The 26,527-nt window shown below is 40.8% G+C and overlaps 13 non-coding genes across 13 annotated transcripts; all 13 read right to left on the reverse strand.

The window, feature by feature from the left end:
- Positions 1 to 963: 963 nt before the first annotated feature.
- TRNAL-UAA (transfer RNA leucine (anticodon UAA)) lies at positions 964 to 1,046 on the reverse strand. The gene has a single exon. It is a non-coding gene; the product is annotated as a tRNA-Leu (tRNA).
- A 1,209-nt stretch (positions 1,047 to 2,255) lies between these two features.
- Positions 2,256 to 2,338, reverse strand: TRNAL-UAA (transfer RNA leucine (anticodon UAA)). The gene has a single exon. It is a non-coding gene; the product is annotated as a tRNA-Leu (tRNA).
- A 2,820-nt stretch (positions 2,339 to 5,158) lies between these two features.
- On the reverse strand, positions 5,159 to 5,241 carry TRNAL-UAA (transfer RNA leucine (anticodon UAA)). The gene has a single exon. It is a non-coding gene; the product is annotated as a tRNA-Leu (tRNA).
- Positions 5,242 to 5,534: 293 nt separating this feature from the next.
- Positions 5,535 to 5,617, reverse strand: TRNAL-UAA (transfer RNA leucine (anticodon UAA)). Its single transcript has one exon. It is a non-coding gene; the product is annotated as a tRNA-Leu (tRNA).
- Positions 5,618 to 14,236: 8,619 nt separating this feature from the next.
- On the reverse strand, positions 14,237 to 14,319 carry TRNAL-UAA (transfer RNA leucine (anticodon UAA)). The gene has a single exon. It is a non-coding gene; the product is annotated as a tRNA-Leu (tRNA).
- Positions 14,320 to 14,618: 299 nt separating this feature from the next.
- Positions 14,619 to 14,701, reverse strand: TRNAL-UAA (transfer RNA leucine (anticodon UAA)). Its single transcript has one exon. It is a non-coding gene; the product is annotated as a tRNA-Leu (tRNA).
- A 1,714-nt stretch (positions 14,702 to 16,415) lies between these two features.
- TRNAL-UAA (transfer RNA leucine (anticodon UAA)) lies at positions 16,416 to 16,498 on the reverse strand. Its single transcript has one exon. It is a non-coding gene; the product is annotated as a tRNA-Leu (tRNA).
- Positions 16,499 to 16,797: 299 nt separating this feature from the next.
- Positions 16,798 to 16,880, reverse strand: TRNAL-UAA (transfer RNA leucine (anticodon UAA)). The gene has a single exon. It is a non-coding gene; the product is annotated as a tRNA-Leu (tRNA).
- A 3,005-nt stretch (positions 16,881 to 19,885) lies between these two features.
- TRNAL-UAA (transfer RNA leucine (anticodon UAA)) lies at positions 19,886 to 19,968 on the reverse strand. Its single transcript has one exon. It is a non-coding gene; the product is annotated as a tRNA-Leu (tRNA).
- A 299-nt stretch (positions 19,969 to 20,267) lies between these two features.
- Positions 20,268 to 20,350, reverse strand: TRNAL-UAA (transfer RNA leucine (anticodon UAA)). Its single transcript has one exon. It is a non-coding gene; the product is annotated as a tRNA-Leu (tRNA).
- Positions 20,351 to 23,358: 3,008 nt separating this feature from the next.
- On the reverse strand, positions 23,359 to 23,441 carry TRNAL-UAA (transfer RNA leucine (anticodon UAA)). Its single transcript has one exon. It is a non-coding gene; the product is annotated as a tRNA-Leu (tRNA).
- A 299-nt stretch (positions 23,442 to 23,740) lies between these two features.
- On the reverse strand, positions 23,741 to 23,823 carry TRNAL-UAA (transfer RNA leucine (anticodon UAA)). The gene has a single exon. It is a non-coding gene; the product is annotated as a tRNA-Leu (tRNA).
- Positions 23,824 to 25,564: 1,741 nt separating this feature from the next.
- TRNAL-UAA (transfer RNA leucine (anticodon UAA)) lies at positions 25,565 to 25,647 on the reverse strand. Its single transcript has one exon. It is a non-coding gene; the product is annotated as a tRNA-Leu (tRNA).
- Positions 25,648 to 26,527: the final 880 nt, after the last annotated feature.

Genomic DNA, 26,527 nt, shown 5'->3' on the forward strand with positions numbered 1-26,527 from the left:
TTTCCCTAATTGACAAATTCTTCCTCATTTGGTTAGCTGAAATTGAAATACAAACCAGAAGTGGGGATCTATCCCATGCAGATGAAAATCCATTGAATCTTAAGTCCAACACCTTAACCACTCAGCCATCCTGATGTGAGGCTTTTGACATTTTCATGGCAAATACTTTTGCAAAGCATGGGACCCAGTTAAAAGGCTTCCATGCGGGATCCTGGCTATCATAATACTGACACCATAATCGTACCCACCAGCCATAATAACGGCACCAAAATGCCAACAGAGGTGGGATTAACAGCATGAAAATACTGACACCTAGAATTCTGAATGTCCTCTCAGCAGGATGTAATCTTGTCCTGCCACGGGGAGGGGAGAGGTTAGGTTTAGGCATTAGAAGGGGGGTTACGGTGTAGGGACAGGTAGGTTAGAGTTAGGTACCAGGGAGGGAGGGTTTGGTTTAGTCACTTAGAAGAGAAGGTTATTGTTAGACACCAAGCAGGGAGCATTAGCTTTAGGCATTGGGGAATGGAGGGTTAGTGTTAGGCATCCCGGGGAGGGTAAGGTTTAGGCACCCAAGGAGAGGGTGTAAGGTTTAGACACCCAAAAGGGAGGATTAGGGTTAGGGCAGGGAACATGGAAGGGTTATGGTATTAACTGCAGGGCTGTCAGGATTTTAATGGTCAGGTTGCTTATGTCGGTATTCTGACCATAGGCATCCAGTCCATCAGGATTACATTCTGAACCCCATTGCATATGTATATGTTAATGTGCATGGTCAACTTTTATGCAAACTTTGTTCTGTTTGGAGTCTAAATTATTACATAAGTTTATTTGCACTGTCACATTTCAATGCTTTTGTGGAACATGTATGGTAGTTTACAAATGTAAACAAAATGACTCTTGTACATTTCCCTATTCGATTATATTGTTCCTTGCACATATTTAGGAATCCGAAATTAAAATACATACCAGAAGTGTGGTTCAAACCAACGCGGATATATATCGATTGGATCTTAAGTCCAACGCCTTAACCACTCGGCCATCCTGGTATGTTGCTCTGGGTGTTTTCAATGCAAATACTATTGCACTATTCATGTTCATTTTCCTGTGCATTGTTAACTTTGAACCGCTTGGATTTAAAATATTACATAACTTTTGGTATTTTAATGGATATCATGATATCATTGTTTCTTTTCTTCATAAAAAGCCAGGTTCTTTGAAAAAATGGATTGAAAATATTTTTTTTATTAAAGTACTGTAGCTTAAGTTATTGACTTTCACCATAGTTTGAAAGTTTTCCCTAATTGACAAATTCTTCCTCATTTGGTTAGCTGAAATTGAAATACAAACCAGAAGTGGGGATCTATCCCATGCAGATGTAAATCCATTGAATCTTAAGTCCAACACCTTAACCACTCGGCCATCCTGATGTGAGGCTTTTGACATTTTCATGGCAAATACTTTTGCAAAGCATGGTACCCAGTTAAAAGGCTTCCGTGCGGGATCCTGGCTTTCATAATACTGACACCATAATCGTACCCACCAGCCATAATAACGGCACCAAAATGCCAACAGAGGTGGGATTAACAGCATGAAAATACTGACACCTAGAATTCTGAATGTCCTCTCAGCAGGATGTAATCTTGTCCTGCCACGGGGAGGGGGGAGGTTAGGTTTAGGCATTAGAAGGGGGGTTACGGTATAGGGACAGGTAGGTTAGAGTTAGGTACCAGGGAGGGAGGGTTTGGTTTAGTCACTTAGAAGAGGAGGTTAGTGTTAGACACCAAGCAGGGAGCATTAGCTTTAGGCATTGGGGAATGGAGGGTTAGTGTTAGGCATCCCGGGGAGGGTAAATTTTAGGCACCCAAGGAGAGGGTGTAAGGTTTAGACACCCAAAAGGGAGGATTAGGGTTAGGGCAGGGAACATGGAAGGGTTATGGTATTAACTGCAGGGCTGTCAGGATTTTAATGGTCAGGTTGCTGATGTCGGTATTCTGACCATAGGCATCCAGTCCATCAGGATTACATTCTGAACCCCATTGCATATGTATATGTTAATGTGCATGGTCAACTTTTATGCAAACTTTGTACTGTTTGGAGTCTAAATTATTACATAAGTTTATTTGCACTGTCACATTTCAATGCTTTTGTGGAACATGTATGGTAGTTTACAAATGTAAACAAAATGACTCTTGTACATTTCCCTATTCGATTATATTGTTCCTTGTACATATTTAGGAATCCGAAATTAAAATACATACCAGAAGTGGGGTTCGAACCCACGCGGATATATATCCATTGGATCTTAAGTCCAACGCCTTAACCACTCGGCCATCCTGGTATGTTGCCCTGGGTGTTTTCAATGCAGATACTATTGCACTATTCATGTTTATTTTCCTGTGCATTGTTAACTTTGAACCGCTTGGAGTTTAAAATATTACATAACTTTTGGTATTTTAATGGATATTATGATATCATTGTTTCTTTTCTTCATAGAAAGCCAGGTTCTTTGAAAAAATGGATTGAAAATATTTTTTTAGCAATGTAATTTAAATTTAAGTTAATGATTTTCACAGAATTTTGAGAGTTTTCCCTAATTGCCGAAATCTTCATCATAAATATTTAGTTAGCTGAAATTAAGTCCAACACCTTAACCACTCGGCCATCTTGGTTTGATTTACATGTCAAATACTATTGCAAAGCATATGTATCTTTTAATGTGCATGGGCAATTATTCAGCAAACTTTATACTGCTTTGACTGTTACTTATTACATAAGTCTGGTAATTGTTTTTTTTTTTAAAGTATGATACTTATATTTCTATTCCTCACAAGTAAGGCTCTTATGAATAAAAAGTTTTATAATAATTCCATATTTGTTTAAAGACATTAATTTTCACCACATTTCTAACTGCTCATCTATCAAGACTGTCCTTTCTTTTGAATGATTACAAGCAACATTTGTAGATAGTCGCTATCATTCTTTTTTGCCCTGTCACATGTCAAGGATTTTGTGGAACAAGTATGGTGGTTTACAAATGCAAGCAACATCAACATTTGTACATGTCCTTAAAAAATAAAGTTATACCTTGTACATATTTAGGAATCTGAAATTAACATGCATACCAGAATTGGGGTTTGATCCCATGCAGATATGTATCCATTGGATCTTAAGTCAAATGCCTTAACAATGCAGCCATCCTGGTGTGGTGCCCAGGAGCTTTTCATGGCAAATACTAATGCACTATTCATGTTAATTATGATGTGCATGGTTAACTTTGTACTGTTTGGAGTTTAAAATATTACATAACTGGGTATTTTAATGGATATTAGGATGTCATTGTTAACTTACGTTATATAAAATCAGTTTCTTTGGAGAAAATGGATTGAAAATATTTTTTTTATCAAAGTACTGTAGCTTAAGTTATTGACTTTCACCATAGTTTGAAAGTTTTCCCTAATTGACAAATTCTTCCTCATTTGGTTAGCTGAAATTGAAATACAAACCAGAAGTGGGGATCTATCCCATGCAGATGAAAATCCATTGAATCTTAAGTCCAACACCTTAACCACTCAGCCATCCTGATGTGAGGCTTTTGACATTTTCATGGCAAATACTTTTGCAAAGCATGGGACCCAGTTAAAAGGCTTCCATGCGGGATCCTGGCTATCATAATACTGACACCATAATCGTACCCACCAGCCATAATAACGGCACCAAAATGCCAACAGAGGTGGGATTAACAGCATGAAAATACTGACACCTAGAATTCTGAATGTCCTCTCAGCAGGATGTAATCTTGTCCTGCCACGGGGAGGGGAGAGGTTAGGTTTAGGCATTAGAAGGGGGGTTACGGTGTAGGGACAGGTAGGTTAGAGTTAGGTACCAGGGAGGGAGGGTTTGGTTTAGTCACTTAGAAGAGGAGGTTATTGTTAGACACCAAGCAGGGAGCATTAGCTTTAGGCATTGGGGAATGGAGGGTTAGTGTTAGGCATCCCGGGGAGGGTAAGGTTTAGGCACCCAAGGAGAGGGTGTAAGGTTTAGACACCCAAAAGGGAGGATTAGGGTTAGGGCAGGGAACATGGAAGGGTTATGGTATTAACTGCAGGGCTGTCAGGATTTTAATGGTCAGGTTGCTTATGTCGGTATTCTGACCATAGGCATCCAGTCCATCAGGATTACATTCTGAACCCCATTGCATATGTATATGTTAATGTGCATGGTCAACTTTTATGCAAACTTTGTTCTGTTTGGAGTCTAAATTATTACATAAGTTTATTTGCACTGTCACATTTCAATGCTTTTGTGGAACATGTATGGTAGTTTACAAATGTAAACAAAATGACTCTTGTACATTTCCCTATTCGATTATATTGTTCCTTGCACATATTTAGGAATCCGAAATTAAAATACATACCAGAAGTGTGGTTCAAACCAACGCGGATATATATCGATTGGATCTTAAGTCCAACGCCTCAACCACTCGGCCATCCTGGTATGTTGCCCTGGGTGTTTTCAATGCAAATACTATTGCACTATTCATGTTCATTTTCCTGTGCATTGTTAACTTTGAACCGCTTGGATTTAAAATATTACATAACTTTTGGTATTTTAATGGATATTATGATATCATTGTTTCTTTTCTTCATAAAAAGCCAGGTTCTTTGAAAAAATGGATTGAAAATATTTTTTTTAGACACCAAGCAGGGAGCATTAGCTTTAGGCATTGAGGAATGGAGGGTTAGTGTCAGGCATCCCGGGGAGGGTAAGGTTTAGGCACCCAAAAGGGAGGATTAGGGTTAGGGCAGGGAACATGGAAGGGTTATGGTATTAACTGCAGGGCTGTCAGGATTTTAATGGTCAGGTTGCTGATGTCGGTATTCTGACCATAGGCATCCAGTCCATCAGGATTACATTCTGAACCCCATTGCATATGTATATGTTAATGTGCATGGTCAACTTTTATGCAAACTTTGTACTGTTTGGAGTCTAAATTATTACATACCATAACCCTTCCATGTTCCCTGCCCTAACCCTAATTTCAATGCTTTTGTGGAACATGTATGGTAGTTTACAAATGTAAACAAAATGACTCTTGTACATTTCCCTATTCGATTATATTGTTCCTTGTACATATTTAGGAATCCGAAATTAAAATACATACCAGAAGTGGGGTTCGAACCCACGCGGATATATATCCATTGGATCTTAAGTCCAACGCCTTAACCACTCAGCCATCCTGGTATGTTGCCCTGGGTATTTTCAATGCAAATACTATTGAACTATTCATGTTTATTTTCCTGTGCATTGTTAACTTTGAACCGCTTGGAGTTTAAAATATTACATAACTTTTGGTATTTTAATTATGATATCATTGTTTCTTTTCTTCATAGAAAGCCAGGTTCTTTGAAAAAATGGATTGAAAATATTTTTTTAGCAATGTAATTTAAGTTAATGATTTTCACAGAATTTTGAGAGTTTTCCCTAATTGCCGAAATCTTCATCATAAATATTTAGTTAGCTGAAATTAAAATGCATACCAGAAGTGGGGATCGAACCCACGCGGATATGTATCCATTGGATCTTAAGTCCAACGCCTTAACCACTCGGCCATCCTGGTTTGATCTACATGTCAAATACTATTGCAAAGCATATGTATCTTTTAATGTGCATGGGCAATTATTCAGCAAACTTTATACTGCTTTGACTGTTACTTATTACATAAGTCTGGTAATTGTTTTTTTTTTAAAAGTATGATACTTATATTTCTATTCCTCACAAGTAAGGCTCTTATGAATAAAAAGTTTTATAATAATTCCATATTTGTTTAAAGACATTAATTTTCACCACATTTCTTACTGCTCATCTATCAAGACTGTCCTTTCTTTTGAATGATTACAAGCAACATTTGTAGATAGTCGCTATCATTCTTTTTTGCCCTGTCACATGTCAAGGATTTTGTGGAACAAGTATGGTGGTTTACAAATGCAAGCAACATCAACTTTTGTACATGTCCTTAAAAAATAAAGTTATTCCTTGTACATATTTAGGAATCTGAAATTAACATGCATGCCAGAATTGGGGTTTGATCCCATGCAGATATATATCCATTGGATCTTAAGTCAAATGCCTTAACAATGCAGCCATCCTGTTGTGGTACCCAGGAGCTTTTCATGGCAAATACTAATGCACTATTCATGTTAATTATGATGTGCATGGTTAACTTTGTACTGTTTGGAGTTTAAAATATTACATAACTGGGTATTTTAATGGATATTAGGATGTCATAGTTAACTTACGTTATATAAAATCAGTTTCTTTGGAGAAAATGGATAGAAAATATTTTTTTTATCAAAGTACTGTAGCTTAAGTTATTGACTTTCACCATAGTTTGAAAGTTTTCCCTAATTGACAAATTCTTCCTCATTTGGTTAGCTGAAATTGAAATACAAACCAGAAGTGGGGATCTATCCCATGCAGATAAAAATCCATTGAATCTTAAGTCCAACACCTTAACCACTCAGCCATCCTGATGTGAGGCTTTTGACATTTTCATGGCAAATACTTTTGCAAAGCATGGGACCCAGTTAAAAGGCTTCCATGCGGGATCCTGGCTATCATAATACTGACACCATAATCGTACCCACCAGCCATAATAACGGCACCAAAATGCCAACAGAGGTGGGATTAACAGCATGAAAATATTGACACCTAGAATTCTGAATGTCCTCTCAGCAGGATGTAATCTTGTCCTGCCACGGGGAGGGGAGAGGTTAGGTTTAGGCATTAGAAGGGGGGTTACGGTGTAGGGACAGGTAGGTTAGAGTTAGGTACCAGGGAGGGAGGGTTTGGTTTAGTCACTTAGAAGAGGAGGTTATTGTTGTCACAACTGAGGGCCTGAGCTGACGGGAGGCAGCCTCAGTTGTAGGGGCTGAGATGTACCGGAACCTGGGAGGTTGTATCAGACCCCTGGACATGTAAGTAACATAAATAATAACTGCCCGAAGGCGTGACCACGACAACTTGGATAAAAGTCAATGATGTTTATTATGACAACTCCGCAACACAGCAGCAGTAAAAGAAAACGTAAAAGTCAGCAAAGAATAAATACAGTTCCTGGGTACTACAGGATGGCAGGAGCAACAGGGCACTGGTAGTGTGAGATAGTTCTTATGATCTTCTAGATGGAAAGTCCTTACCAGGCCCAACTGTAGCAATGGAGATAACCCAGGATTGTGCCAGCTGGTGTTCCAGGAAAAGCTGGGTTGCTGAAGATAAAACAGCTGCTGTGGATACTGGCTGGAACCAGACTGTTGTTAGCACGGAGTGGATACTGGCTGGAACCAGTTAAATAATAAATGAACTTGGGAGCGATGAAATATGAACTGAAATGTAGAACTTGAGAGCGGAGAAATAATAATACCGGTGGAGAGTGGTAAAGTGTAGAAAGGACACCGGCCCTTTAAGGGAAGCTGTACTCTGCTGGAAGCTGAGCTGGAAGCAGGTAATGTTGTAGCTGGAAACAGATGAATCCACAATGGATTGGAGAGTCAGGCTACACCGCAGGTGGAATGCTGGTGCGGGTCTCTATGGTGGAAGTCTTGAGACAGGAGCTGGAACCTGGAAGACAATCACAGGAGAGAGACAAACAGGAACTAGGTTTGACAACCAAAGCACTGACGCCTTCCTTGCTCAGGCACAGTGTATTTATACCTGCAGCAAGGAAGGGATTGGCTAGGCAATTATGCAGATTATCAATACTGAGAACAGATTGGTGGAAATGATCAGCTGACAGAATCCAAGATGGCTGCGCCCATGCAGACACTTGGAGGGAAGTTTGGTTTGTAATCCATGTGGTAATGAAAACAGTAATGGCGGCGCCGGCCACCGGAGACAGGAGGCGCCAGGCTGACAGATGCACATCCAACCACGCGGACACAGCGGAGGCCGCGGCTGACGTAATCGCCACTCAGACACTCTGCATGCAGAAGTTCAGGGACGGCGGCGGAGGCCGCGGGAGACGCCATGCCAGGTGTAATATGGCGTTTACTGTGACAGCGTCCCAGAGTGACAGGAGAGGATACAGGAATGTACACATCAGGATAACAGATGGGATCCGGTCCTGGAGCGCTGAGCCAGCCTTAGGAGGCATCTGATGGGTAAGAAATGGCGTCCAGATACCCGGATCGTGACAGCACCCCCCCCTTTAGGAGTGGCCCCAGGACACTTCTTCGGCTTTTGAGGAAACTTGGAATGGAATCTCCGGACCAAGGCAGGAGCATGGACATCAGAAGCATTGGTCCATGAACGTTCCTCAGGACCATAACCCTTCCAGTCAATAAGATATTGTAGTTGACCGTAACGGTGACGTGAGTCCAGGATCTTGGCCACTTCATACTCAACGCCTCGTTGAGTTTGGACTTTCGGAGTTGGAGGAAGTGAGGAATGAAACCGATTCAAGATCAGCGGTTTCAACAGGGAAACATGGAATGTCCTGGGTATTTTTAAGAAGGGAGGCAACTGGAGTCTGTAAGCAACAGGATTGATGACTTGTTCAATCTTGAAAGGACCGATATAGCGAGGTGCAAACTTCATACTGGGAACTCTTAACCTCAAATTCTTCGTGGATAACCATACCCGATCACCCACCTTGAGAGCAGGAACTGCTCGACGCTTCTTATCCGCAAACTTCTTGTACCTGAACGATGCCTTGAGCAGAGCTGATCGTACGCTCTTCCAGATATTGGCAAACTGATGCAAGGTGATATTCACTGCGGGAACAGAAGTTGCTGGAAGCGGTTGGAACTCAGGGACTTTAGGGTGGAATCCAAAGTTAGTGAAGAATGGTGTTGAAGCAGATGAAGAATGATACTGGTTGTTATGACAGAACTCGGCCCAGGGAAGTAATTGAACCCAGTCATCTTGAGAGGAGGACACATAGATGCAGAGGAAGGCCTCCAAGTCCTGATTCACCCTCTTGGTTTGACCATTGGTCTGAGGATGGTAAGCCGTGGAAAACTTTAGCTTGACTTGGAGGACTTGACATAAACTTCGCCAGAATTTGGCTGTAAATTGAACTCCTCGATCAGAGATAATTTCTTCAGGAAGACCGTGGAGTCGGAAGATCTCTTGTATGAATACTTGAGCCAACTTGGAAGCTGACGGAAGACCGGTGAGAGGAATGAAGTGTGCCATCTTGGTGAACCGGTCAACTACCACCCAGATGGTATTGAACTTGTTGCACATGGGTAAGTCTGTAATGAAATCCATCGACAAGTGGGTCCATGGTCGACGGGGAACGGATAGTGGAACCAGTTGCCCCGCAGGCGACTGGCGGGATACTTTATGTTGGGCACACTTTGGGCAAGATGCAATAAACTCCAAGACGTCCTTTTTCAGAGTTGGCCACCAATAGGACCTAGAGATAAACTCCAGGGTTTTTTGGATACCTGTATGTCCGGCAAAACGGGAAGCATGGGCCCAATGCATGAGCTTCTTCCTTAGCATCGGCTTCACAAAACTTTTCCCTGATGGGGGCGTAGAGTCCATCCCTACCATGGAGAATGCCAACGGACTTATAATAGGATGCTTGTCTGAAGACTCTGACTAATTTTCTTGCTCCCATGAGCGGGAAAGGGCATCGGCCTTGCGATTCTGAGAGCCCGGACAGAACTGGAGTTTAAAGTCGAACCTGGAAAAGAAAAGTGCCCATCTGGCCTGACGAGGGTTGAGACATTGTGCGCCTTTCAAATATAGAAGGTTCTTGTGGTCTGTAAGGATGGTGATTGAATGAGAAGCTCCCTCCAACAGATATCTCCACTCCTCTAGAGCGAGCTTGATGGCTAGCAACTCCTGGTCGCCAATGGCATAGTTGCGCTCCGCTGGGGAGAACTTCCGTGAGAAGAAACTGCAAGGATGTAAATGGCCATCTTTAGCCCTCTGAGATAACACCGCTCCTACTCCAACGGAGGAGGCATCCACCTCTAGGATGAAAGGAGAGTCGATGTCAGGCTGTTTCAGGACAGGCGCAGAGATGAACCTCTGTTTTAAAAGATGAAAAGCTTGCATGGCTTCTTCAGACCACTTGGACGGGTTAGCACCCTTCTTGGTGAAAGCAGTAATAGGCGCCACAATGGTGGAAAAGTCTCGTATAAACTTTCGGTAATAATTGGCGAACCCTAAGAACCTCTGGACCCCTTTGAGGGTTAAGGGTACCGGCCAATTCTGAATTGCTTGTAGTTTCTCAGGATCCATCTCTAGTCCGGAACCGGACACAATGTACCCTAGAAACGGAATGGACTTGACTTCAAAGACGCATTTCTCTAATTTGCAATAGAGATGATTGACACGGAGACGGGACAGAACCTCCTTTACCCAAAAACGATGTTCCTCTAAATTGTTGGCAAAAATGAGGATATCATCTAGATAGACCACGACATGACGGTATAGAATGTCTCTGAAGATCTCATTGACGAAATGCTGGAAGACAGCTGGAGCATTGCTCAATCCGAAGGGCATGACGAGGTACTCATAATGTCCGTCACGGGTGTTAAATGCGGTCTTCCACTCGTCACCCTCACGGATCCGGATGAGATTGTATGCACCTCGCAAGTCCAGCTTTGTAAAGATGGTAGCTCCACTAACTCTGTCAAAGAGCTCAGTAATCAGGGGTAAAGGATAGCGGTTCTTGATGGTAATGTCGTTCAAACCTCTGTAGTCGATGCACGGCCGCAGACCACCATCTTTCTTTTTTACAAAAAAGAAGCCTGCGCCGGCTGGAGAAGAAGAAGGTCGAATGAACCCCTTTGCTAGGTTCTCTTTAATATATTCCTCCATAGAATGCGTCACAGGCAGAGACAACGGATAAGTTCGGCCTCGAGGTGGAACCTTCCCTGGAACGAGATCAATCGGACAGTCCCATTCTCTATGAGGAGGAAGGATATCAGCAGAAGCTTTACTGAACACATCCGTGAAATCTTGATATGGAGGAGGTGGAACATCAGACGACCTGGGGGAGGAAGAACAGACAGGCAGTACTTTAAACAAACATGTCTCAGCACAGGAGGAACCCCATGCCAGGATTTGCGTAGTCGTCCAATCAATTGTAGGATTGTGAAGACGGAGCCATGGAAGGCCCAGGACCACAGGATGTGTGGCTCTTGGAATCACTAAAAAAGAAATAAGTTCGGAATGAAGAACTCCCACTCTCAGACGAACTGGTAGAGTCCTTAAAGAAATAACTGCATCAAAAATTTTGCTGCCATCCACGGCAGTTAAAGAAATGGACGAAGGAAGTCTCTCGGTGGGTAGGGACCACCGTTTAACATAGGCTTCGGTAATAAAGTTCCCAGCTGCTCCGGAATCAAGGAGGGCAATGACGTTCCGATAACGTTGAGTAACTTGAAGCGAGACTGGGAGATTACAATCTTGAGAAGATGGAGAGGAGATCATTACTCCTAGCCGGCCCTCTCCTTGGCGAGCTAGGATTTGGAGTTTCCCGGACGTTTGGGACAGGCATTAATGGTGTGAGACGGAGCTGCACAATAGAGACAGAGAAACTCGGAGAGACGTCTTCGGCGCTCAGCAGGAGTTAAACGGGAACGGCCAAGTTGCATGGGCTCATCTTTAGATGGTGACAGTTGACGAGGAGGAGGAGCAGAAGATTTTGGAGCAGATGATCTTCCACGCTCAGTTGCTCTCTCTCTGAAACGTAAATCAACTTTCGTGCAGAGTGAGATTAGCTCATCTAACTTAGAAGGTAAGTCTCTGGTAGCTAACTCATCTTTAATACGCTCAGATAAGCCATGCCAGAATGCAGCATACAGGGCCTCGTCGTTCCATGCCAGTTCGGACGCCAGGATCTGGAACTGTATCAGATATTGTCCTACAGTACGTGACCCCTGGCGTAAACGGAGAATCTCGGATGAAGCTGAGGTTACCCGGCCTGGCTCGTCGAAGATGCGCCTGAATGTTGACACGAAGGCAGTGTAGGAAGATAGCAGGGTGTCGGACCTCTCCCATAACGGTGATGCCCAATCAAGGGCTGAGCCACTGAGAAGAGAAATAATGTAGGCAATTTTTGTACGGTCACTGGGAAAATTGCCAGGTTGTAGCTCAAACTGAATCTCACACTGGTTGAGAAATCCCCTGCAGAATCTTGGAGATCCGTCAAATTTTGCTGGCGTTGGAAGATGAAGACGTGGAGCAGAAATGGGTAAGGTGGGTGGGGTTATAGCTGGAGTCACTGTGGTTGACGCACCAGACGCGCCTGATCCACGGAGAGTTGTCTGAATCCCATCCAGCCGAGTAGAGAGATCCTGGAGACAGCGGATGATGTGGCCCTGTGCAGCCTCCTGATGTTCTAGTCGGGCTGCCAGTTCTTGCATCGGCCTGGCCGCTTGATCCTGGTCTCCGGCTGGATTCATTAGGTCAGTGCTTACTGTCACAACTGAGGGCCTGAGCTGACGGGAGGCAGCCTCAGTTGTAGGGGCTGAGATGTACCGGAACCTGGGAGGTTGTATCAGACCCCTGGACATGTAAGTAACATAAATAATAACTGCCCGAAGGCGTGACCACGACAACTTGGATAAAAGTCAATGATGTTTATTATGACAACTCCGCAACACAGCAGCAGTAAAAGAAAACGTAAAAGTCAGCAAAGAATAAATACAGTTCCTGGGTACTACAGGATGGCAGGAGCCACAGGGCACTGGTAGTGTGAGATAGTTCTTATGATCTTCTAGATGGAAAGTCCTTACCAGGCCCGACTGTAGCAATGGAGATAACCCAGGATTGTGCCAGCTGGTGTTCCAGGAAAAGCTGGGTTGCTGAAGATAAAACAGCTGCTGTGGATACTGGCTGGAACCAGACTGTTGTTAGCACGGAGTGGATACTGGCTGGAACCAGTTAAATAATAAATGAACTTGGGAGCGATGAAATATGAACTGAAATGTAGAACTTGAGAGCGGAGAAATAATAATACCGGTGGAGAGTGGTAAAGTGTAGAAAGGACACCGGCCCTTTAAGGGAAGCTGTACTCTGCTGGAAGCTGAGCTGGAAGCAGGTAATGTTGTAGCTGGAAACAGATGAATCCACAATGGATTGGAGAGTCAGGCTACACCGCAGGTGGAATGCTGGTGCGGGTCTCTATGGTGGAAGTCTTGAGACAGGAGCTGGAACCTGGAAGACAATCACAGGAGAGAGACAAACAGGAACTAGGTTTGACAACCAAAGCACTGACGCCTTCCTTGCTCAGGCACAGTGTATTTATACCTGCAGCAAGGAAGGGATTGGCTAGGCAATTATGCAGATTATCAATACTGAGAACAGATTGGTGGAAATGATCAGCTGACAGAATCCAAGATGGCTGCGCCCATGCAGACACTTGGAGGGAAGTTTGGTTTGTAATCCATGTGGTAATGAAAACAGTAATGGCGGCGCCGGCCACCGGAGACAGGAGGCGCCAGGCTGACAGATGCACATCCAACCACGCGGACACAGCGGAGGCCGCGGCTGACGTAATCGCCACTCAGACACTCTGCATGCAGAAGTTCAGGGACGGCGGCGGAGGCCGCGGGAGACGCCATGCCAGGTGTAATATGGCGTTTACTGTGACAGCGTCCCAGAGTGACAGGAGAGGATACAGGAATGTACACATCAGGATAACAGATGGGATCCGGTCCTGGAGCGCTGAGCCAGCCTTAGGAGGCATCTGATGGGTAAGAAATGGCGTCCAGATACCCGGATCGTGACAATTGTTAGACACCAAGCAGGGAGCATTAGCTTTAGGCATTGGGGAATGGAGGGTTAGTGTTAGGCATCCCGGGGAGGGTAAGGTTTAGGCACCCAAGGAGAGGGTGTAAGGTTTAGACACCCAAAAGGGAGGATTAGGGTTAGGGCAGGAAACATGGAAGGGTTATGGTATTAACTGCAGGGCTGTCAGGATTTTAATGGTCAGGTTGCTGATGTCGGTATTCTGACCATAGGCATCCAGTCCATCAGGATTACATTCTGAACCCCATTGCATATGTATATGTTAATGTGCATGGTCAACTTTTATGCAAACTTTGTACTGTTTGGAGTCGAAATTATTACATAAGTTTATTTGCACTGTCACATTTCAATGCTTTTGTGGAACATGTATGGTAGTTTACAAATGTAAACAAAATGACTCTTGTACATTTCCCTATTCGATTATATTGTTCCTTGTACATATTTAGGAATCCGAAATTAAAATACATACCAGAAGTGGCGTTCGAACCCACGCGGATATATATCCATTAGATCTTAAGTCCAACGCCTTAACCACTCGGCCATCCTGGTATATTGCCTTGAGTATTTTCAATGCAAATACTATTGCACTATTCATGTTTATTTTCCTGTGCATTGTTAACTTTGAACCGCTTGGAGTTTAAAATATTACATAACTTTTGGTATTTTAATGGATATTATGATATCATTGTTTCTTTTCTTCATAGAAAGCCAGGTTCTTTGAAAAAATGGATTGAAAATATTTTTTTAGCAATGTAATTTAAGTTAATGATTTTCACAGAATTTTGAGAGTTTTCCCTAATTGCCGAAATCTTCATCATAAATATTTAGTTAGCTGAAATTAAAATGCATACCAGAAGTGGGGATCGAACCCACGCGGATATGTATCCATTGGATCTTAAGTCCAACGCCTTAACCACTCCGCCATCCTGGTTTGACTTACATGTCAGATACTATTGCAAAGCATATGTATCTTTTAATGTGCATGGGCAATTATTCAGCAAACTTTATACTGCTTTTACTGTTACTTATTACATAAGTCTGGTAATTGTTTTTTTTTTTAAAGTATGATACTTATATTTCTATTCCTCACAAGTAAGGCTCTTATGAATAAAAAGTTTTATAATAATTCCATATTTGTTTAAAGACATTAATTTTCACCACATTTCTAACTGCTCATCTATCAAGACTGTCCTTTCTTTTGAATGATTACAAGCAACATTTGTAGATAGTCGCTATCATTCTTTTTTGCCCTGTCACATGTCAAGGATTTTGTGGAACAAGTATGGTGGTTTACAAATGCAAGCAACATCAACTTTTGTACATGTCCTTAAAAAATAAAGTTATACCTTGTACATATTTAGGAATCTGAAATTAACATGCATACCAGAATTGGGGTTTTATCCCATGCAGATATATATCCATTGGATCTTAAGTCAAATGCCTTAACAATGCAGCCATCCTGGTGTGGTGCCCAGGAGCTTTTCATGGCAAATACTAATGCACTATTCATGTTAATTATGATGTGCATGGTTAACTTTGTACTGTTTGGAGTTTAAAATATTACATAACTGGGTATTTTAATGGATATTAGGATGTCATTGTTAACTTACGTTATATAAAATCAGTTTCTTTGGAGAAAATGGATTGAAAATATTTTTTTTATCAAAGTACTGTAGCTTAAGTTATTGACTTTCACCATAGTTTGAAAGTTTTCCCTAATTGACAAATTCTTCCTCATTTGGTTAGCTGAAATTGAAATACAAACCAGAAGTGGGGATCTATCCCATGCAGATGAAAATCCATTGAATCTTAAGTCCAACACCTTAACCACTCAGCCATCCTGATGTGAGGCTTTTGACATTTTCATGGCAAATACTTTTGCAAAGCATGGGACCCAGTTAAAAGGCTTCCATGCGGGATCCTGGCTATCATAATACTGACACCATAATCGTACCCACCAGCCATAATAACGGCACCAAAATGCCAACAGAGGTGGGATTAACAGCATGAAAATACTGACACCTAGAATTCTGAATGTCCTCTCAGCAGGATGTAATCTTGTCCTGCCACGGGGAGGGGAGAGGCTAGGTTTAGGCATTAGAAGGGGGGTTACGGTGTAGGGACAGGTAGGTTAGAGTTAGGTACCAGGGAGGGATGGTTTGGTTTAGTCACTTAGAAGAGGAGGTTAGTGTTAGACACCAAGCAGGGAGCATTAGCTTTAGGCATTGGGGAATGGAGGGTTAGTGTCAAGCATCCCGGGGAGGGTAAGGTTTAGGCACCCAAAAGGGAGGATTAGGGTTAGGGCAGGGAACATGGAATGGTTATGGTATTAACTGCAGGGCTGTCAGGATTTTAATGGTCAGGTTGCTGATGTCGGTATTCTGACCATAGGCATCCAGTCCATCAGAATTACATTCTGAACCCCATTGCATATGTATATGTTAATGTGCATGGTCAACTTTTATGCAAACTTTGTACTGTTTGGAGTCTAAATTATTACATAAGTTTATTTGCACTGTCACATTTCAATGCTTTTGTGGAACATGTATGGTAGTTTACAAATGTAAACAAAATGACTCATGTACATTTCCCTATTCGATTATATTGTTCCTTGTACATATTTAGGAATCCGAAATTAAAATACTTACCAGAAGTGGGGTTCGAACCCACGCGGATATGTATCCATTGGATCTTAAGTCCAACGACTTAACCACTCGGCCATCCTGGTATGTTGCCCTGGGTATTTTCAATGCAAATACTATTGCACTATTCATGTTTATTTTCCTGTGCATTGTTAACTTTGAACCGCTTGGAGTTTAAAATATTACATAACTTTTGGTATTTTAATGGATATTATGATATCATTGTTTCTTTTCTCCATGGAAAGCCAGGTTCTTTGAAAAGATGGATTGAAAATATTTTTTTAGCAATGTAATTTAAGTTAATGATTTTCACAGAATTTTGAGAGTTTTCCCTAATTGCCGAAATCTTCATCATAAATATTTAGTTAGCTGAAATTAAAATGCATACCAGAAGTGGGGATCGAACCCACGCGGATATGTATCCATTGGATCTTAAGTCCAACGCCTTAACCACTCGGCCATCCTGGTTTGATTTACATGTCAAATACTATTGCAAAGCATATGTATCTTTTAATGTGCATGGGCAATTATTCAGCAAACTTTATACTGCTTTGACTGTTACTTATTACATAAGTCTGGTAATTGTTTTTTTTTTAAAGTATGATACTTATATTTCTATTCTTCACAAGTAAGGCTCTTATAAATAAAAAGTTTTATAATAATTCCATATTTGTTTAAAGACATTAATTTTCACCACATTTCTAACTGCTCATCTATCAAGACTGTCCTTTCTTTTGAATGATTACAAGCAACATTTGTAGATAGTCGCTATCATTCTTTTTTGCCCTGTCACATGTCACGGATTTTGTGGAACAAGTATGGTGGTTTACAAATGCAAGCAACATCAACTTTTGTACATGTCCTTAAAAAATAAAGTTATACCTTGTACATATTTAGGAATCTGAAATTAACATGCATACCAGAATTGGGGTTTGATCCCATGCAGATATATATCCATTGGATCTTAAGTCAAATGCCTTAACAATGCAGCCATCCTGGTGTGGTGCCCAGGAGCTTTTCATGGCAAATACTAATGCACTATTCATGTTAATTATGATGTGCATGGTTAACTTTGTACTGTTTGGAGTTTAAAATATTACATAACTGGGTATTTTAATGGATATTAGGATGTCATTGTTAACTTACGTTATATAAAATCAGTTTCTTAGGAGAAAATGGATTGAAAATATTTTTTTATCAAAGTACTGTAGCTTAAGTTATTGACTTTCACCATAGTTTGAAAGTTTTCCCTAATTGACAAATTCTTCCTCATTTGGTTAGCTAAAATTGAAATACAAACCATAAGTGGGGATCTATCCCATGCAGATGTAAATCCATTGAATCTTAAGTCCAACACCTTAACCACTCATCCATCCTGATGTGAGGCTTTTGACATTTTCATGGCAAATACTTTTGCAAAGCATGGGACCCAGTTAAAAGGCTTCCATGCGGGATCCTGGCTATCATAATACTGACACCATAATCGTACCCACCAGCCATAATAACGGCACCAAAATACCAACAGAGGTGGGATTAACAGCATGAAAATACTGACACCTAGAATTCTGAATGTCCTCTCAACAGGATGTAATCTTGTCCTGCCACGGGGAGGGGAGAGGTTAGGTTTAGGCATTAGAAGGGGGGTTACGGTGTAGGGACAGGTAGGTTAGAGTTAGGTACCAGGGAGGGAGGGTTTGGTTTAGTCACTAAGAAGAGGAGGTTATTGTTAGACACCAAGCAGGGAGCATTTGCTTTAGGCATTGGGGAATGGAGGGTTAGTGTTAGGCATCCCGGGGAGGGTAAGGTTTAGGCACCCAAGGAGAGGGTGTAAGGTTTAGACACCCAAAAGGGAGGATTAGGGTTAGGGCAGGGAACATGGAAGGGTTATGGTATTAACTGCAGGGCTGTCAGGATTTTAATGGTCAGGTTGCTGATGTCGGTATTCTGACCATAGGCATCCAGTCCATCAGGATTACATTCTGAACCCCATTGCATATGTATATGTTAATGTGCATGGTCAACTTTTATGCAAACTTTGTTCTGTTTGGAGTCTAAATTATTACATAAGTTTATTTGCACTGTCACATTTCAATGCTTTTGTGGAACATGTATGGTAGTTTACAAATGTAAACAAAATGACTCTTGTACATTTCCCTATTCGATTATATTGTTCCTTGTACATATTTAGGAATCCGAAATTAAAATACATACCCGAAGTGTGGTTCAAACCAACGCGGATATATATCGATTGGATCTTAAGTCCAACGCCTTAACCACTCGGTCATCCTGGTATGTTGCCCTGGGTATTTTCAATGCAAATACTATTGCACTATTCATGTTCATTTTCCTGTGCATTGTTAACTTTGAACCGCTTGGATTTTAAAATATTACATAACTTTTGGTATTTTAATGGATATTATGATATCATTGTTTCTTTTCTTCATAGAAAGCCAGGTTCTTTGAAAAAATGGATTGAAAATATTTTTTTTATTAAAGTACTGTAGCTTAAGTTATTGACTTTCACCATAGTTTGAAAGTTTTCCCTAATTGACAAATTCTTCCTCATTTGGTTAGCTGAAATTGAAATACAAACCAGAAGTGGGGATCTATCCCATGCAGATGTAAATCCATTGAATCTTAAGTCCAACACCTTAACCACTCGGCCATCCTGATGTGAGGCTTTTGACATTTTCATGGCAAATACTTTTGCAAAGCATGGTACCCAGTTAAAAGGCTTCCGTGCGGGATCCTGGCTATCATAATACTGACACCATAATCGTACCCACCAGCCATAATAACAGCACCAAAATGCCAACAGAGGTGGGATTAACAGCATGAAAATACTGACACCTAGAATTCTGAATGTCCTCTCAGCAGGATGTAATCTTGTCCTGCCACGGGGAGGGGGGAGGTTAGGTTTAGGCATTAGAAGGGGGGTTGCGGTGTAGGGACAGGTAGGTTAGAGTTAGGTACCAGGGAGGGAGGCTTTGGTTTAGTCACTTAGAAGAGGAGGTTAGTGTTAGACACCAAGCAGGGAGCATTAGCTTTAGGCATTGGGGAATGGAGGGTTAGTGTCAGGCATCCCGGGGAGGGTAAGGTTTAGGCACCCAAAAGGGAGGATTAGGGTTAGGGCAGGGAACATGGAAGGGTTATGGTATTAACTGCAGGGCTGTCAGGATTTTAATGGTCAGGTTGCTGATGTCGGTATTCTGACCATAGGCATCCAGTCCATCAGAATTACATTCTGAACACCATTGCATATGTATATGTTAATGTGCATGGTCAACTTTTATGCAAACTTTGTACTGTTTGGAGTCTAAATTATTACATAAGTTTATTTGCACTGTCACATTTCAATGCTTTTGTGGAACATGTATGGTAGTTTACAAATGTAAACAAAATGACTCTTGTACATTTCCCTATTCGATTATATTGTTCCTTGTACATATTTAGGAATCCAAAATTAAAATACATACCAGAAGTGGGGTTCGAACCTATGCGGATATATATCCATTGGATCTTAAGTCCAACGCCTTAACCACTCGGCCATCTTGGTATGTTGCCCTGGGTATTTTCAATGCAAATACTATTGCACTATTCATGTTTATTTTCCTGTGCATTGTTAACTTTGAACCGCTTGGAGTTTAAAATATTACATAACTTTTGGTATTTTAATGGATATTATGATATCATTGTTTATTTTCTTCATAGAAAGCCAGGTTCTTTGAAAAAATGGATTGAAAATATTTTTTTAGCAATGTAATTTAAGTTAATGATTTTCACAGAATTTTGAGAGTTTTCCCTAATTGCCGAAATCTTCATCATAAATATTTAGTTAGCTGAAATTAAAATGCATACCAGAAGTGGGGATCGAACCGACGCGGATATGTATCCATTGGATCTTAAGTCCAACGCCTTAACCACTCGTCCATCCTGGTTTAATTTACATGTCAAATACTATTGCAAAGCATATGTATCTTTTAATGTGCATGGGCAATTATTCAGCAAACTTTATACTGCTTTGACTGTTACTTATTACATAAGTCTGGTAATTGTTTTTTTTTTTTTAAGTATGATACTTATATTTCTATTCTTCACAAGTAAGGCTCTTATGAATAAAAAGTTTTATAATAATTCCATATTTGTTTAAAGACATTAATTTTCACCACATTTTGAACTGCTCATCTATCAAGACTGTCCTTTCTTTTGAATGATTACAAGCAACATTTGTAGATAGTCGCTATCATTCTTTTTTGCCCTGTCACATGTCAAGGATTTTGTGGAACAAGTATGGTGGTTTACAAATGCAAGCAACATCAACTTTTGTACATGTCCTTAAAAAATAAAGTTATACCTTGTACATATTTAGGAATCTGAAATTAACATGCATACCAGAATTGGGGTTTGATCCCATGCAGATATATATCCATTGGATCTTAAGTCAAATGCCTTAACAATGCAGCCATCCTGGTGTGGTGCCCAGGAGCTTTTCATGGCAAATACTAATGCACTATTCATGTTAATTATGATGTGCATGGTTAACTTTGTACTGTTTGGAGTTTAAAATATTACATAACTGGGTATTTTAATGGATATTAGGATGTCATTGTTAACTTACGTTATATAAAATCAGTTTCTTAGGAGAAAATGGATTGAAAATCTTTTTTTTATCAAAGTACTGTAGCTTAAGTTATTGACTTTCACCATAGTTTGAAAGTGTTCCCTAATTGACAAATTCTTCCTCATTTGGTTAGCTGAAATTGAAATACAAACCAGAAGTGGGGATCTATCCCATGCAGATGTAAATCCATTGAATCTTAAGTCCAACACCTTAACCACTCAGCCATCCTGATGTGAGGCTTTTGACATTTTCATGGCAAATACTTTTGCAAAGCATGGGACCCAGTTAAAAGGCTTCCATGCGGGATCCTGGCTATCATAATACTGACACCATAATCGTACCCACCAGCCATAATAACGGCACCAAAATGCCAACAGAGGTGGGATTAACAGCATGAAAATACTGACACCTAGAATTCTGAATGTCCTCTCAGCAGGATGTAATCTTGTCCTGCCACGGGGAGGGGAGAGGTTAGGTTTAGGCATTAGAAGGGGGGTTACGGTGTAGGGACAGGTAGGTTAGAGTTAGGTACCAGGGAGGGAGGGTTTGGTTTAGTCACTAAGAAGAGGAGGTTATTGTTAGACACCAAGCAGGGAGCATTAGCTTTAGGCATTGGGGAATGGAGGGTTAGTGTTAGGCATCCCGGGGAGGGTAAGGTTTAGGCACCCAAGGAGAGGGTGTAAGGTTTAGACACCCAAAAGGGAGGATTAGGGTTAGGGCAGGGAACATGGAAGGGTTATGGTATTAACTGCAGGGCTGTCAGGATTTTAATGGTCAGGTTGCTGATGTCGGTATTCTGACCATAGGCATCCAGTCCATCAGGATTACATTCTGAACCCCATTGCATATGTATATGTTAATGTGCATGGTCAACTTTTATGCAAACTTTGTTCTGTTTGGAGTCTAAATTATTACATAAGTTTATTTGCACTGTCACATTTCAATGCTTTTGTGGAACATGTATGGTAGTTTACAAATGTAAACAAAATGACTCTTGTACATTTCCCTATTCGATTATATTGTTCCTTGTACATATTTAGGAATCCGAAATTAAAATACATACCAGAAGTGTGGTTCAAACCAACGCGGATAAATATCGATTGGATCTTAAGTCCAACGCCTTAACCACTCGACCATCCTGGTATGTTGCCCTGGGTATTTTCAATGCAAATACTATTGCACTATTCATGTTCATTTTCCTGTGCATTGTTAACTTTGAACCGCTTGGATTTTAAAATATTACATAACTTTTGGTATTTTAATGGATATTATGATATCATTGTTTCTTTTCTTCATAGAAAGCCAGGTTCTTTGAAAAAATGGATTGAAAATATTTTTTTTATTAAAGTACTGTAGCTTAAGTTATTGACTTTCACCATAGTTTGAAAGTTTTCCCTAATTGACAAATTCTTCCTCATTTGGTTAGCTGAAATTGAAATACAAACCAGAAGTGGGGATCTATCCCATGCAGATGTAAATCCATTGAATCTTAAGTCCAACACCTTAACCACTCAGCCATCCTGATGTGAGGCTTTTGACATTTTCATGGCAAATACTTTTGCAAAGCATGGTACCCAGTTAAAAGGCTTCCGTGCGGGATCCTGGCTATCATAATACTGACACCATAATCGTACCCACCAGCCATAATAACAGCACCAAAATGCCAACAGAGGTGGGATTAACAGCATGAAAATACTGACACCTAGAATTCTGAATGTCCTCTCAGCAGGATGTAATCTTGTCCTGCCACGGGGAGGGGGGAGGTTAGGTTTAGGCATTAGAAGGGGGGTTGCGGTGTAGGGACAGGTAGGTTAGAGTTAGGTACCAGGGAGGGAGGCTTTGGTTTAGTCACTTAGAAGAGGAGGTTAGTGTTAGACACCAAGCAGGGAGCATTAGCTTTAGGCATTGGGGAATGGAGGGTTAGTGTCAGGCATCCCGGGGAGGGTAAGGTTTAGGCACCCAAAAGGGAGGATTAGGGTTAGGGCAGGGAACATGGAATGGTTATGGTATTAACTGCAGGGCTGTCAGGATTTTAATGGTCAGGTTGCTGATGTCGGTATTCTGACCATAGGCATCCAGTCCATCAGAATTACATTCTGAACCCCATTGCATATGTATATGTTAATGTGCATGGTCAACTTTTATGCAAACTTTGTACTGTTTGGAGTCTAAATTATTACATAAGTTTATTTGCACTGTCACATTTCAATGCTTTTGTGGAACATGTATGGTAGTTTACAAATGTAAACAAAATGACTCATGTACATTTCCCTATTCGATTATATTGTTCCTTGTACATATTTAGGAATCCGAAATTAAAATACATACCAGAAGTGGGGTTCGAACCCACGCGGATATGTATCCATTGGATCTTAAGTCCAACGCCTTAACCACTCGGCCATCCTGGTATGTTGCCCTGGGTATTTTCAATGCAAATACTATTGCACTAGTCATGTTTATTTTCCTGTGCATTGTTAACTTTGAACCGCTTGGAGTTTAAAATATTGCATAACTTTTGGTATTTTAATGGATATTATGATATCATTGTTTCTTTTCTTCATGGAAAGCCAGGTTCTTTGAAAAGATGGATTGAAAATATTTTTTTAGCAATGTAATTTAAGTTAATGATTTTCACAGAATTTTGAGAGTTTTCCCTAATTGCCGAAATCTTCATCATAAATATTTAGTTACCTGAAATTAAAATGCATACCAGAAGTGGGGATCGAACCCACGCAGATATGTATCCATTGGATCTTAAGTCCAACGCCTTAACCACTCGGCCATCCTGGTTTGATTTACATGTCAAATACTATTGCAAAGCATATGTGTCTTTTAATGTGCATGGGCAATTATTCAGCAAACTTTATACTGCTTTGACTGTTACTTATTACATAAGTCTGGTAATTGTTTTTTTTTTAAAGTATGATACTTATATTTCTATTCTTCACAAGTAAGGCTCTTATGAATAAAAAGTTTTATAATAATTCCATATTTGTTTAAAGACATTAATTTTCACCACATTTTGAACTGCTCATCTATCAAGACTGTCCTTTCTTTTGAATGATTACAAGCAACATTTGTAGATAGTCGCTATCATTCTTTTTTGCCCTGTCACATGTCAAGGATTTTGTGGAACAAGTACGGTGGTTTACAAATGCAAGCAACATCAACTTTTGTACATGTCCTTAAAAAATAAAGTTATACCTTGTACATATTTAGGAATCTGAAATTAACATGCATACCAGAATTGGGGTTTGATCCCATGCAGATATATATCCATTGGATCTTAAGTCAAATGCCTTAACAATGCAGCCATCCTGGTGTGGTGCCCAGGAGCTTTTCATGGCAAATACTAATGCACTATTCATGTTAATTATGATGTGCATGGTTAACTTTGTACTGTTTGGAGTTTAAAATATTACATAACTGGGTATTTTAATGGATATTAGGATGTCATTGTTAACTTACGTTATATAAAATCAGTTTCTTAGGAGAAAATGGATTGAAAATATTTTTTTTATCAAAGTACTGTAGCTTAAGTTATTGACTTTCACCATAGTTTGAAAGTTTTCCCTAATTGACAAATTCTTCCTCATTTGGTTAGCTAAAATTGAAATACAAACCAGAAGTGGGGATCTATCCCATGCAGATGTAAATCCATTGAATCTTAAATCCAACACCTTAACCACTCAGCCATCCTGATGTGAGGCTTTTGACATTTTCATGGCAAATACTTTTGCAAAGCATGGGACCCAGTTAAAAGGCTTCCATGCGGGATCCTGGCTATCATAATACTGACACCATAATCGAACCCACCAGCCATAATAACGGCACCAAAATGCCCACAGAGGTGGGATTAACAGCATGAAAATACTGACACCTAGAATTCTGAATGTCCTCTCAGCAGGATGTAATCTTGTCCTGCCACGGGGAGGGGAGAGGTTAGGTTTAGGCATTAGAAGGGGGGTTACGGTGTAGGGACAGGTAGGTTAGAGTTAGGTACCAGGGAGGGAGGGTTTGGTTTAGTCACTAAGAAGAGGAGGTTATTGTTAGACACCAAGCAGGGAGCATTTGCTTTAGGCATTGGGGAATGGAGGGTTAGTGTTAGGCATCCCGGGGAGGGTAAGGTTTAGGCACCCAAGGAGAGGGTGTAAGGTTTAGACACCCAAAAGGGAGGATTAGGGTTAGGGCAGGGAACATGGAAGGGTTATGGTATTAACTGCAGGGCTGTCAGGATTTTAATGGTCAGGTTGCTGATGTCGGTATTCTGACCATAGGCATCCAGTCCATCAGGATTACATTCTGAACCCCATTGCATATGTATATGTTAATGTGCATGGTCAACTTTTATGCAAACTTTGTTCTGTTTGGAGTCTAAATTATTACATAAGTTTATTTGCACTGTCACATTTCAATGCTTTTGTGGAACATGTATGGTAGTTTACAAATGTAAACAAAATGACTCTTGTACATTTCCCTATTCGATTATATTGTTCCTTGTACATATTTAGGAATCCGAAATTAAAATACATACCAGAAGTGTGGTTCAAACCAACGCGGATATATATCGATTGGATCTTAAGTCCAACGCCTTAACCACTCGGCCATCCTGGTATGTTGCCCTGGGTATTTTCAATGCAAATACTATTGCACTATTCATGTTCATTTTCCTGTGCATTGTTAACTTTGAACCGCTTGGATTTTAAAATATTACATAACTTTTGGTATTTTAATGGATATTATGATATCATTGTTTCTTTTCTTCATAGAAAGCCAGGTTCTTTGAAAAAATGGATTGAAAATATTTTTTTTATTAAAGTACTGTAGCTTAAGTTATTGACTTTCACCATAGTTTGAAAGTTTTCCCTAATTGACAAATTCTTCCTCATTTGGTTAGCTGAAATTGAAATACAAACCAGAAGTGGGGATCTATCCCATGCAGATGTAAATCCATTGAATCTTAAGTCCAACACCTTAACCACTCGGCCATCCTGATGTGAGGCTTTCGACATTTTCATGGCAAATACTTTTGCAAAGCATGGTACCCAGTTAAAAGGCTTCCGTGCGGGATCCTGGCTATCATAATACTGACACCATAATCGTACCCACCAGCCATAATAACAGCACCAAAATGCCAACAGAGGTGGAATTAACAGCATGAAAATACTGACACCTAGAATTCTGAATGTCCTCTCAGCAGGATGTAATCTTGTCCTGCCATGGGGAGGGGGGAGGTTAGGTTTAGGCATTAGAAGGGGGGTTGCGGTGTAGGGACAGGTAGGTTAGAGTTAGGTACCAGGGAGGGAGGCTTTGCTTTAGGCACTTAGAAGAGGAGGTTAGTGTTATACTCCAAGCAGGGACCATTAGCTTTAGGCATTGGGGAATGGAGGGTTAGTGTCAGGCATCCCGGGGAGGGTAAGGTTTAGGCACCCAAAAGGGAGGATTAGGGTTAGGGCAGGGAACATGAAAGGGTTATGGTATTAACTGCAGGGCT

The sequence above is a fragment of the Pseudophryne corroboree genome, chromosome 4 (assembly GCF_028390025.1).
Source record: "Pseudophryne corroboree isolate aPseCor3 chromosome 4, aPseCor3.hap2, whole genome shotgun sequence".
Classification (NCBI taxonomy): Eukaryota; Metazoa; Chordata; class Amphibia; order Anura; family Myobatrachidae; genus Pseudophryne; species Pseudophryne corroboree.